Here is a 12,970-nt window from a genome sequence, read left to right on the forward strand (position 1 = left end):
ATTATTTTAATTTGATCAGTTTGCCATAACGGAGTCCCACAGACTGGGTGGCTGGTAAAACAGAAATTTATTTTCTCACAATTCTGGAGGCTAGAAGTCCAAGATGAAGTGTCAGCAGGTTTGGTTTCTTCTGAGACCTCTCTCCTTGGCTTACAGGGACTTCTCATTGTGTCTTCATGTGGTCTTTCCTCTGTGTAGGCCCGTGTCCTATCTCTCTGTTGGGATTTCCTCTTCTTAGAATTCAGATCAGATTAGGACGCACCCTGATGACTACAGTTGATTTTTTTTTTTAAGATTTTATTTACTTATTTATTTGTAAGAGAGACAGAGTGCAAGAAGGGGCAGCGCCAGGCAGAAGGAGAGAAGCAGGAGCCTGATGTGGGGCTCGATCCCAGGACCCTGAGATCATGACCTGAGTCGAAGGCAGACGCTTCACCGACTGGGCCACCCAGGCTTCCCTGATGTCTTCATTTTAACTTAATTACCTCTTTAAAGTCCTTATTTCCAAATATGGTTATAGCCTGAGGTACTAGGGGTTAGGACCTTGTATAAGTTTTGGCAAGACACAGTTCAGATCACAATGACTGTAAAGTGGATAATTATCATCCCCATTTTACAGATGAAGGAACAGAGGCTTAAACAGTTCATTAACTGATTGATGTCACAGGATTAGTAATGACAGAGCCAAAAGGGGAATTGTTTGTTTACTCATGAGTTTGTTTACTTGTTTGTTCTGCAAATATTTACTAGATATCTACTATGTGCTGTGCGGGCTAATATGTGATAGGGATACAGAAATCATGGGTTTTGGTCTCATAAACTTTACATTTTTGTGGATTATCTTCTATTCTAGAATCTATGGGCTTCCCCCCTCTACAAAAATGTAGAGATCCATTTTTGTGCAACTTCACACCATTATTTATCACCAAATTCAAGTGAATAATACAGCAACCTTCCAAACAAAACTAGGCCCTGAATCTAGCCTCATCACCATCTGTCTGGGACTATGATTGTTTCAGATCAGTCCTGGTCATTTCCTACCGTGACCAACTCATATTTGTTTGCCCAGGACTGGAACTTCCCTGGTTTCAGCACTGAGGGTCCTGCGTCCCCTCAGAGAACCTCTTCTGTCTCAGACAAACCATCATCTTTGGTTACCCTACTATTCCCCAGCTAGTGCCCTGCTGGGACAGAGGATGAGGAAGGAGGAGACATCACATGATGGAACCCACTTTCCAGATCGAGAAGAACTGGTTGGCCAATGAAGCTTCAGCTTCACCCGGGGTGGCTCCCTAGTAGCTGAAGTAGAAATAATCTGGGGCCGCCCACTGCCTCCTCTGATGGGAACTGACCCAGAGGACACACCTCAGCATGGCTATTCTTGATGTAAGCAGGAGCTCCGTGAATTAACAAAATAATTTCTTGAGATTCCTCAGCTCAGGACTTAGGAATTCCCAAGTTCCAAAAACCCTGCCACCCCTCCTTGGATAAACTCTCCATTTGAGTTAACAGCATGTGTGAAAATCAAACAGTGGGGAGCTGTGGGTGCCCAGGATACCCTCTCTTGAGTCGGTCTTCTTGGGGGAGAACAGGGAAGGCTGCCCTGTCTAAACGCTAGAGGCCTTAGAATGTGGGGACAGGAGCTTCTGAAGGGCAGCCAAATCCTATGGCATAATTGTCTCAGCACATCCCTGCTGACCTGCTCTGCTCCTTCGCTGGTGGTGGAGCATCTCTGGCTCACGGTCTCTTGGTGGCTCCCTTAGATGCGGCTTCAGGCGAGCTCCTGCAATATGGCAGTGGTAAGCCACTCCGCAGCAGGAGTGCTGAGGGCACTGTGCTCCAGCCATTGCTTTTTGTTATTCTGTTTGTACTCAATGCTCCATCGAAGGGGTCAGGAAGTAAAGACTAGTTCAGGGATCCTCACAATTAGTTACATTATAGAAACTCCCAAATAGCCACCACCAAAAATCACCAAAATGAATGTTATTTTATCCATTCTCTCACCAAATTCAGGGTTATAAATGGAGCTGGTAGAGGCGGAAAAAATTGGGACTATCACAAAAACAAGGGTCTCCTATTATTTTTCTGACTTCAGGGAAAGGGGATCTCTTGGCCATGTTTAGTCCCTTATTATGCTTCTTGCCTTCCATGTTAGTCAAGGCATTAATTGATATGGGTTTAACTAAGAGCCTACTGTGTGCAATTGTGGCATAATAAAAAATATATTAAACTTTGTCTCAGATTCTTAAAACCTTTGGAATTTCCTGAGGGATAGAAATGTCTTTTGTTATTCCTAAAGAGCCCCTTTGGACCTTACCTGTGTTTTCATTAACGAGTCTACGCGGGGTGGGACCTCTAGGTAGCTTCATGATGAAGGTTGGTCCCCAGGAATACCCCAGGAATTTCAGCCCTACTTCCTGACCACTGGAGAGAGGAGAGGGCCGGAGACGGTGACCCAGGGTCTTCCAGGTTGGCGAACATGCGGATGTGTTGGGAGGGTGGTGTGCCCAGAGAGCACAGGATGTCCCCCTCCTCCCATGTCTCTTCCATTTGGCTGTTCCTGAGTTACATCCTTTGTAATAAACTGAAAAATCTAAGCAGAGTGCTTTCCTGAATTCTCTGAGTTGTCCTAGCCTATTATGGAACTGGGCAAGGGCATGGTGGTGGTGTGGGAACCTGAACTTGTAGCTCACTGAGCATAAGTGTGGATATCTGAGCACACTATTTTCAGCCGGACTCTTAAGTGGAAGCAGCTATACCCGTTACCTAGGGTGTCTGATGCTAACTCCAGGAGTGAAAGTCAGAACTGAGTTGTTGGACACCCAGCTGGGTAGTGCTGAAGAAGTGCAGCATTATGGGGAAACTCCCACATACTGGGTGTCAGGAAACATTACTGAGCAATGAATATACTAAGCACAAAGGACACACAGAAGTAATACGTGGTCATTCAAGTTTACAATCAGTTGGGGTTTCCAATGCACATGAAAAAATGCACAATTCAAAGCCATTTTTATAAGTGCCCAGTGAGTGAATTGCTATAACTCCCTGGGTCTTCATTTGACCTTGGAGTCCCTTTCAACATCACTGGGTTTAATTCATGTACATTCTAGGGTGCGTGACTATAAGTCTAGAAGAGAAGAGCATGGGGCAGGGGATGGTTCCTCCCTCCACAGGGCCTGTGGTTTTGCAGCCTGCCTCCCAGGAGCCAGCCACACTGACCAGCCACAACACAGCAGCGACACGAGAGCCAGGGGTCTAGCCATTGTTTGCTCATAGAGCATTTGAGTCTCCATGCCAAAATGAAGGTTAGGCTGGCAAACTTTTGCATGTCCTCTGGGAAATTAAGAAGCTTCCCCATATCACATGCTCAGGATACAGCACTCAGCAGTTTCCTCCCTGACATTTTATGCTTGGTTTTTATATTTTTTCCAAGTGGAAGGAACATCACAGAGGCTCCTTCTCTAACTCTGAAAAGCCTCTGATATTTCTTGTTAATCAGAACCTTCCAGAGAGACCTCTGAATTCCCAACTCCCAAAATACATTTGTGGCTCCAAAAGTGACAAAAAGCAGTGGACTCTGAGACTTTCGCAGGGCTAGTACAGTCACCTGTGAACCCAAGGCTGATTTGAATACTGTCTCTTAGCCAAAAGGACCTCCCCATCTTAGAGAATGATTCCTTTCTGTGGGACCTGGAAACATTTCAGGCCTTAGAGTCCCTTGAAAGTGAACCCTGGAAAAATACAGCTTAAAATCTGGGAGCTTAGGGATGACTTAGCCCATGCCTCATTTCACAACTGAGAGTCAGGACTTGATTTGCCTGAGGCCCTGGACCTTAGACAGTGGCCAACCTGGACTATTGCTAAGTATCATTAGGCACTATGAGGCTACCTCCTTTAATCCATGAGCAGAGAACCAATTGCTAGCTATGAACATGACCCTTGGGGGATGATGCTAAAACCCTAGAGAGGCTAAGGTGTCAGGAAGAAGGAGTAGAGCCCGGGGGGGCAAGGGGACACCAGTCACAGTTCTTGCATTTCCCCTGGGAATGTGGAGAGAGACATGAAAGGCCAGCAGCTCCTGGCTTTCTCATCCGGGGACCTGGCATATTGGGAAACTGACCACATGGCTCTAGAGGTCTGTCTTGTCTGCTCAGGCTGCCATGACAAAGTACCACAGACTGGGCAACTTAGACCTTCTTAACCTTCTTAAACCTTCTCCCAGTTATGGAGGTCACATGTCCAAGAACAAGATACAGCACAATTCAGTTTCTGGTGAGGCCTCTCTTCCTGGTGTGCCAAAGAAGAAGGGAAAGAAAGAAACAAGGAGGTTGGTGGGGTGGGGGGGGGGAGGGGAGAGATGGACCTAGTATCTCTTTTTCAAAATTTTTTAATTAAGTAATCTTAATCTTTTTAAAAATTTTTGTGTTTTTCGCTGTTACTTTTCATTCTTAAACAATTTATTTTCCTTTTTTCCTTCTGATAGTGTCTCTTCCTTATAAGAATATCAGTCCTATCAGATCAAGGCCCCATGCTTTTGACCTCATGAAACCTTAATTACCTCCTTAAACAGCCTATCTCAAATGCAGTCACAATTGAGGGTTAGGAAGGACTCAGTTCAGCTCATAACAGGCTGTCATTTTATCTTGAGGGGGAGGATCTCAAGTTCCCAGTAAACCATTCATCTTGGTAGTGATGAGTCTTTTAGTGAGAACTGAGTTTGCCATTCGAGACCCTTCTACTTTGGGTTGGCAAATTTTGCAGCTTCACCGGACACAAACGATTACCCACATCCCCCAGGAAGACACCCAGACCACCCTTCCCTCAGGTGAGACAGGGGCCTCTTTCCTCTGTACCCACGATACCTGATGGATAGACTTTATATCCCTGCATTCCTGATGCACTGCTACGATGACTTTTTTAACACTCTCTCCCACAAAAAGGATGGATTTCTTGAGGGCAGAGCCTGTGTTCATTCCGTTTATAACCCCAGTGCTCTGCTCAATGCCAATAACATGTTAGATATTTGATAAGCCTCTGACGGGTAAACAAAAAGGCGTCCGAAAGCTGCTGATACTGAAGCCAGTATACCATGGAGCTAATGAAGCTTAAGCATCAGGGCTCTTCATTTGCAGGAGGACCTACCTGGCAGTTTCGAAGTCACGATTTAGTATTCTTTTCTTTAAAAAGATCCCAACCCTCAAAAAAATCTATATAAATTTTAGGCTCCAGAAAACCTGGATGTATTGCTAAGGTGAGGTGTGGCTCTCTGCTATATTTAATATTTTTTCCCTTCCCTGTTGGCCACCGGAAGGGAGGGATGCACCTCACAATACGGGTCTTTTTCCAAGACTATTTTTGAGAGCTATAATCTTGTCACTCAGCCATCTTTTGATCAAAGGAAATGAAAATGCTTGAGCTGTGTGCCTGAAAGCATAGAATACACTGACTTCCAAAAATCATACTCATTAAGGGCTAAGTCAGATGCCCTGAGTGCGACTCCAGAAGAGTTTTCTTCCCACCAACTATTACTCATCGCCGTGGCTGAGAGGGGAAGCACAGCCAGAAGGTTCAGGCCTCAAACCTGGCGTTCCTTGAGGGGTTCAGCCATTTGCCTGGATGCTCAGCCTTGAGGGCAGTAGTTCTCTGCTCCTCATGCTTGCTCGATGGAGAGTTGAGCCAACCTGATGACTCAGTGGTGTCCCACGTGAGCCCATTTCTGTCTCTGCCTCCACTGTCCCTGTCTCGGACTCCTGCCTGATTATGCGACTGGCACTAACTGCTCTTCCACATTCCATTCCTGGCCCCTTCAATTCAGCCTTCACACGATAGCTGGAGTGACCTTTTCCACAGTTCCAAGCTGGTCGTGGAGCTTCCATGCCCAAAGCCCTCGGTAGCTACCTGAGACCCTCAGTGTGAAGCTCAGATTCTGTGGTACACTGTCCCAAGCCCTCAGGACCCGGCTGCTGCTCATCTTCCCTTCCTATCTCCACCGCTCTTCGCTGTCACCTCAGGGCCCATCACAATGAGTTACTCGTAATTCCTCGAAGGTACTAAGCTCTCGCTACCATCTGGCTTTGGCACACGTGGCCCTCTGCCTGGAGGCTTCTGCTTCTGCTTTGCCCTGACTCATCTCTCCCACTTTCAGTTTAGATTCACGCTCTCCAATACAAACACTGCAGGAGCCACATGTTTACTGCATTGTAAATTTTCGAGTAGCCACATTTCTTTTTAAAAAGTGGAAAGTAGGCGAACACTCCAGCCCGTAATAGCATTGGTGATATAAATCCAAGGATAGAATGTGGTCCTGCCAACACAATAGTTTTGTTTAATGGGACAATGTTTCACACTGCTTCAGTTTTTACATTTAAATTAATGAAAATTTAGTCAATTTAGAAGTCCATTTCTTCAGTCACACTGGTCACGCTTGAAGTGCTTCATAATCTCATGTGGCAAGTGGCCAGTGTGTTAATTACAATGCAGACGTCAGTTTCCCTGGCATCCCCAGCTTGCACTGGGCACCCCCTGCCCCCCGCCATGTTGCTATAGGATTTGGGGCTTAATCCCATCACAGTCCCTATTGCATGGTGATAGAGTTGCCTGCTTGCTTGTCTCTGTTTTCCTTTAGAGTCTATGCCTCTTGATAGTGGGGACTTTGTCTTATTCATCTTCATCTTTTCTGCACCCAGCAATCCTGGGCTCCAACAGCTGCTCAGGGTGTTTGTTTGAACGAGACTGGACGCCTCAACAGCCACAATCTTCTCTGGGCCTTCGGGGCACAGCAGAATCTGGTCCCTGACCTACTCTTGGGCCTCGCCTCCGTTTGATCACTCAGCTGCAGCCATCTGGCTCTTGGCCGTTAATGGAAGTCCTGCAGATGTGCTAACCTCAGACCTTCAGCACTATGTTCCCTGAGCCTGGATGGCCTTTCCCCTGCAGAGCCAATGAACTTCACTTGCTACCTCAAAGCATTCAAGCACCTCATCGAAGCTGCTTTTTCCGGCCACGCTTTCAGAAATAGACCCAATTCTGCCAGTCATTTCCTAACCCCTGAACTTCGTTTCTCATGACACTGCCCTTCACCACCTGGCATGCTGTTGACTAGAATGCAGGTTTCACGAGAGCATGCCCTTTCCTGTGTTGTCTGGTGATGTATTTCCAGAACCTGAAACAGTCCCTGACACCTCATAGGAGTTCAGTAAATACTTGCGGATCGCAGGATGGTTAGACTGTTGATCGCAGGGGAACTCAGGAGAGGAGAAAAGATAACCAGGCATTCAGAAGCAGAGTTCCCGAAATTTCAATAGTTCTCCCACTTCAAGTTTCAAAACGTCCGTTGGAAAGTTACCCAACAACCAGCTTTTCCTTGGTTTATGGTGTAAAAGTTGCAGTAGGATGAAAAGGATAATTATCCATTTCAGGAGGTTGAGGCTTCATGAGGATGTCTGATTCTCTGACCGCAGGACCAAAGGACACCTGATCCTCCAAAAGCAGAGGGGTTTGATGGTTGGAATGTGGTTGTTGGAAGCTTCCACGGCAGTTGGTAAAGGAGACACCAGTTGGACTGATGGAAGAGATCCAGCAGGATGCACAGAATAGAAAAACGTCAGGTAGGGAAGCTTCTGGGAAAAGCAGTCACACTGGATGTCGGGCTTCCCTGTCCTGAGTAACAGCGAGCAGAAAGTGAAAGGGCTGGAGGCAAAGATCTACATCTCGGTCTGCTTATGGACCACTCTGGAGCATGACACGGTGACGTGGGACAGGCCATTCACTCGGTGCTTTGTCCTCATTTGTGTAATGGAGGTAATTTGTATCTCCCAGGGTTGTTGTGAAGATCTGCAGAAGTGCTCTGTAAGCGGTTACATCTCTGAAAGATGCAAGTGATTAGCACCATGGGCACTTTCCCATGGGTTCTCTCGTCTGCCCACTGTCCACAGCCAATTATTGCGTTTACTGATTGTGTACAACTCAGGGGTCTTGTAAACTTTTATTTTGTTATAAAACTCAGAGCCTTTCCTCTTGACTGTCCCTCAGGGTCCAGAAAACTAAATCTGATCTAATCTGTGACTTACAGAGCTGTATTTGGCCTTTCAACAAATACTGTTTTTCAATGATTTCATGTGTGAATTTCTTAGCTCCCCAGATACACTGTAAGCTGCTTGTTGTTAAGAGCACAGACTTCAGGGATGCCTGGGTGGCTCAGTTGGTTAAGCAGCTGCGTTTGGCTCAGGACCAGCGTCCTGGGATCGAGTCCCACATCAGGCTCCTTGCTCGGCAGGGAGCCTGCTTCTCCCTCTGCCTCTGCCTGTCATTCTGTCTGCCTGTGCTCGCTCTCTCTCCCTCTCTCTGACAAATAAATAAAACCTAAAAAAAAAAAAAAAAAAAAAAAAGAGCACAGACTTCAGAGTCCTTCAGTTCTGGGTTTAAATCTTGGCTTCCATACTTCCTTGAAGTGTAGGGCTTTTATGCAATCCCTTTAAGAGATCTAATCTCTTTAATCTTCTCATCCATGATATTGACATTGTGATGTCAGTTGTAAAGTGTAGTGAGAATTAAGAGATAATGCATCTGAAGTTCCTAACCAGTACCTAGTACATGGTAAGAGCCCAATCAATGGTACCTTCCAGAACCTGAAACAGTCCCTGACACCTCATAGGAGTTCAGTAAATACTTGCGGATCGCAGGATGGTTAGACTGTTGATCGCACAACACTAGGTATTGGAATGGATTTTGCCAAAATGCTGGATTGAGAGCTGGAAGTAAAGCAAAAGAAGCAATTAGTAACTCAAGGCCATTTTTGGCTGTAAATTCCCAGCTTATCAATAGGAACTAAAAGGGTATGGTTTCCGACCCAGGCAGAAACTTACATGGTATATAAAAGCGATTTATTTTCTTGGGTTGATAAGTGATAAATTTCACTTGAAATATGGCAGTGGGTTTGGGTAGAGGACAGGGGCATTGGTGATATTAGTCCTGACAGGTTTGGTTGGTGGGATGGTTGTGGGACATGAACGTGAGGCAGCATAGTTTTTTTAGTTTTATTTTTAATATATTTTTTAGATTTATTTACTTGAGAGACAAATAGAGCACACCTAGAGGGAGGGGCAGAGGGAGAGAGCAAATCCTGAAGCCGACTCCCGGTTAACGTGGAGCCTGTCGTGGGGCTCAACCCTCGGACCTCAAGGTCATGAGCTGAGCCTAAACCAAGTGACCTAAGCTGACCGTTTAACTGGCTAAGCCACCCAGGTGCCCTGAGGCAGCATAGTTTTGAGGCTATTTCCCAATTTCAAAGCCCCTGCCCCATTTTCACACTGTGTGTCTTGATTTTGTTCAAAAAATTTAATGGACATGAAGATAGATGTCTTATTATACATCACCAAAAATGATTAGCATTTTATTTATTTGTTATTTGCTTTATTTACAAGCAACAGTTCTTAAACTACCTAATTCTTTGCTACATTGTATAAATCAAAGATGAGACCCGGTTTCTTTTTTGAGAGAGAGAGAGCGTACAAGTGTGGGGGATGGGATAGAGAGGTGCAGAGGGAGATGGGGAGAATCTTCAGCTGACTCCTTGCTGAGCACAGAGATTGACCTGGGGCTCAATCTGACAACCCTGAGCTCATGACCTGAGCCAAAATGAAGAGTCAGATACTTAACCAACTGAGCATCCCAGGCGCCCTAAGACATACTTCTTTATCTTATATTCTGGTATGGGAGTCAAACACATAATCACCTATACTGAAATGCTGAATGTGTTATTTTTAGTTCAGAGTGACATGGGGAATATTTTTCCTATCTTTGTAAGACTTTTTAAATAAGACATACATTGTCAGGCAGAATTAGATTTCCTCTTAGTCTTTGGAAGACATTATACTTGTCTATTTTGCCTTTAATCTTGGTATTGAGAAATCGGTCGTCAGTGTAAATATCCTTCCTCTGTAGCTGATACCTTTTCGCTTTGACTAGTTTTACCATTTTCTCTCTGTTCACCCGTGGTTTTACCTCAATGTGTCTAGATTTGTATTTCTTTTACAAGGGATTCATTGTGATTGCCTAAGTTGAACATTTGTGTCTTTATCAGTTCTAGAAAATGATCTACCTTATCATTTTTTCAAGTTTAAAAAATTTGTGGTAAAAGATACCTAACAAAATTTACCGTTTTAACCATTTTTATGTGTGTAATTCAGCAGCACTAAGTGTATTCCCATCATTGTATGACCATAACCACCATCCAGGTCCAGAACATTTTTTATTTTCTAAAATTCCGTACTCATTAAACCCTAACTCTCCCTCCCCCCAAGACCCTGACAATCACAATGCTATTTTCTGTCCCTTCAAATGAGACTATGCTAGGTACCTCATAAAACTGGAATCATACAGTATTTGTTCTTTCAGGACTGCTTTATTTCACTTAGCATAATATCCTCAAGATTCCTTCATATTGTAGCAGGTGTCAAAATCTCCCTCACTTGTAAAGCTGAGTAATACAATATTCCATTGTTTGTACATACCACATTTTGTTTATCTATCCATCCATTGATGGGTACTTGGATTGTATTCCTGTATTTGGGCTATTGTGAAGAATGCCTCTATGAACACGAGTGTACAAACATCTATTTGAGTCCCTGCTTTCAATTCTTTTGACTATAGACCCAGAAATGGAATTGCTGGATCAGATAATTCTGTTTTTGATTTTTTAAAAAGATCTTTATTTATTTATTTGAGAGAGAAGAGAAGGACAGAGGGAGAGGGAGAAGCTGAGCAGAGAGCCCCATGTGGGGCTCCATCCCAGGACCATGGGATCCTGACCTGAGCTGAAGGCAGGTGCTTAACTGACTAAGCCACCCAGGCATCCCTGTTTTTGATTTTTTGAGGCACCACTATACTATTTTCCATAGTGGCGGCACCATATTACATTCATACCAGCAATGAACAAAGAATCCAATTTTTCCACATCCTCATCAACACTTGTGATAGGTTGGTTTGGTTTTCTTTCTTGATAATAGCCTTCCTAATGGGTATGATGTGGTATCACATTATGGTTTGGGTTTGCATTTTCCAAATGATTAATGATATCAACCATCTTTTCATATGCTTATTGGCCACTTGTATATCCTTAGACAAATGTCTATTCAAGTTCTTTGTCCATTTTTTTAATAGCAGGTTGTTTTTTTGTTACTGAGTTGTAGGACTTCCTTATCTATTCTAGATATTAATTCCTTATTAGATATAGGATATAGATATAGGATTGGGAATGGGATAACCCATTCCATGGGTTGCCTTTTTACTCTGTTGATGGTATCCTTTGATGCAGGAAAGTTTAAAGTTTTGATATAGTCCAACTGATATATTTTTTTCATTTGTTGCCTGTTTTTTGTGTCATATCCAAGATATCACTCCTTAATCCAATGGCATGAAGATTTTCCCCCCGTGTTTTCTTATAAGAGTTTTATACTTTTAGCTCATCCATTTAGAGTTTTGATCCACTCTGAGTTAATTTTTGTATATGGATTAAGGTTAAGAATCCAACTTCATTTTTCTGCAATCCAACACCATTTGTTGAAAAGATCATTATTTCATGAAATACTGCCTCTTCTCATTTTTTTCTAGTCTCTCTCTTGGAAAGCTGAATAGACACAGTTTTAGCTTTGTTACTTTGGCCTTTATGAGGTTTTTTGGTTTGTTTGTTTTGTCCTTCATGTTTCTTTCTTTTTTTTTTTTTTTTTTTTAAGATTTATTTATTTGACAGAGACCCAGCAAGAGAGGGAACACAAGCAGGGGGGAGAGGGAGAGGGAGAAGCCGGCTTTCCATGGAGCAGGAGGCCCGATATGGGGCTTGATCCCAGGACCCTGGGATCATGACTCGAGCCGAAGGCAGACGCTCAATGACTGAGCCAATCAGACGCGCCCTGTCCTTCATGTTTCTTAATCTTTCTTTGTCTTTATCTTTGTGATATTATTTAATCTGTCCGCTGAGTTTTAAATTCAATTATTACATTTGTTTCTTTTTTGAAAGGTCTATTTGGTTCTTTTCTACATAGGTCTGACCATTTTTTAGTCTTTTATTCTTATACTTCTAGTTAATTCTCCTAATTATAAACATACTATATAAATGTATTTAGTATTATGTAACCATTGCTACCTATACTTAAAGTCTTAGAAGGTAATTTCCCCCCTACATGTTGTTTCTGTGTGTCTCAGGGAATTTTGTGTCCTCATGTACTTTGTGATTTTTGATTGTGAGCTAACATTCTTTGGAACTTTGTGGGAGTTCTTAGAGGACTGAGTGGAGAGAATTTGTGGTTTCTTTGCCAGATGCTTGGGTACTACCAATCTTGGACCACTTGGAGTAAATATTTGACTGATTTGTTTGTTTTTGGAACATGGAGGAAATCTGAATTCAGGCCCCAAACTTATCTGGGGTCTCACATGTGGTTAAAAATTCACAAAGGAGATTTTGGATCCCGTACCAAATACCTCAACGGATATTATTATTTCTTACTATATTCTTTTGGGAGGTATGTATGTGTCATTTTTTAACTATTCACTGAATGTGTAATCCTTTGCAATCCTGGAGAAATGTTTGGGTCTCAAATATTACTCTTGAACTCACTTGGACTCCAGACTTACTGTGCTGCCTCCAAGTGGCCACTAAAACAAATGCTATAGATTACCCTGTATCAGCAGACCATCTAGAATAGCCCCTCGCTTTAACATTCACCCTGCTTTTTGAGTTTGTGCTGTGGTTTCATCTTTGACCCTTGAATATCTTCTTCACTTTCTTGTGAAACAGAACGCTTTTTAAATTTTACCTGGTGGCTTATAGCAGAAAGGTTTCTCAGGTAAGAAATCCTGAGATCATGACCTGAGCCGAAGGCAGCGGCTCAATCCACTGAGCCACCCAGGCGCCCCTGTTAATTCTTATAATGAGTCTGTAAGATAGATATTATCATGATCATTAGCACCCCCC

At 43.5% G+C, this 12,970-nt stretch overlaps 1 protein-coding gene across 4 annotated transcripts in view; it reads left to right on the forward strand.

Moving 5' to 3' along the window:
- Positions 1–7,496: 7,496 nt before the first annotated feature.
- Positions 7,497–12,970, forward strand: part of TMIGD3 (transmembrane and immunoglobulin domain containing 3) — a 65,176-nt gene continuing 59,702 nt past the window's right edge. Inside the window, exon 1 of one of the 4 annotated variants that reach the window (XM_045081904.1) lies at positions 7,497–7,607. The gene's annotated coding sequence lies outside the window, so the exon portion shown is untranslated. Of the gene's footprint in view, positions 7,608–7,643; positions 7,801–12,307; positions 12,519–12,970 lie in introns of those variants that run through there. The other 3 variants (XM_045081907.1, XM_045081906.1, XM_045081905.1) reach the window with 3 other exon arrangements.

The sequence above is a fragment of the Mustela putorius genome, unplaced genomic scaffold (genome assembly GCF_011764305.1).
Source record: "Mustela putorius furo isolate JIRA1106 unplaced genomic scaffold, ASM1176430v1.1 tig00000585_pilon_pilon_pilon, whole genome shotgun sequence".
Lineage (NCBI taxonomy): Eukaryota > Metazoa > Chordata > Mammalia > Carnivora > Mustelidae > Mustela > Mustela putorius.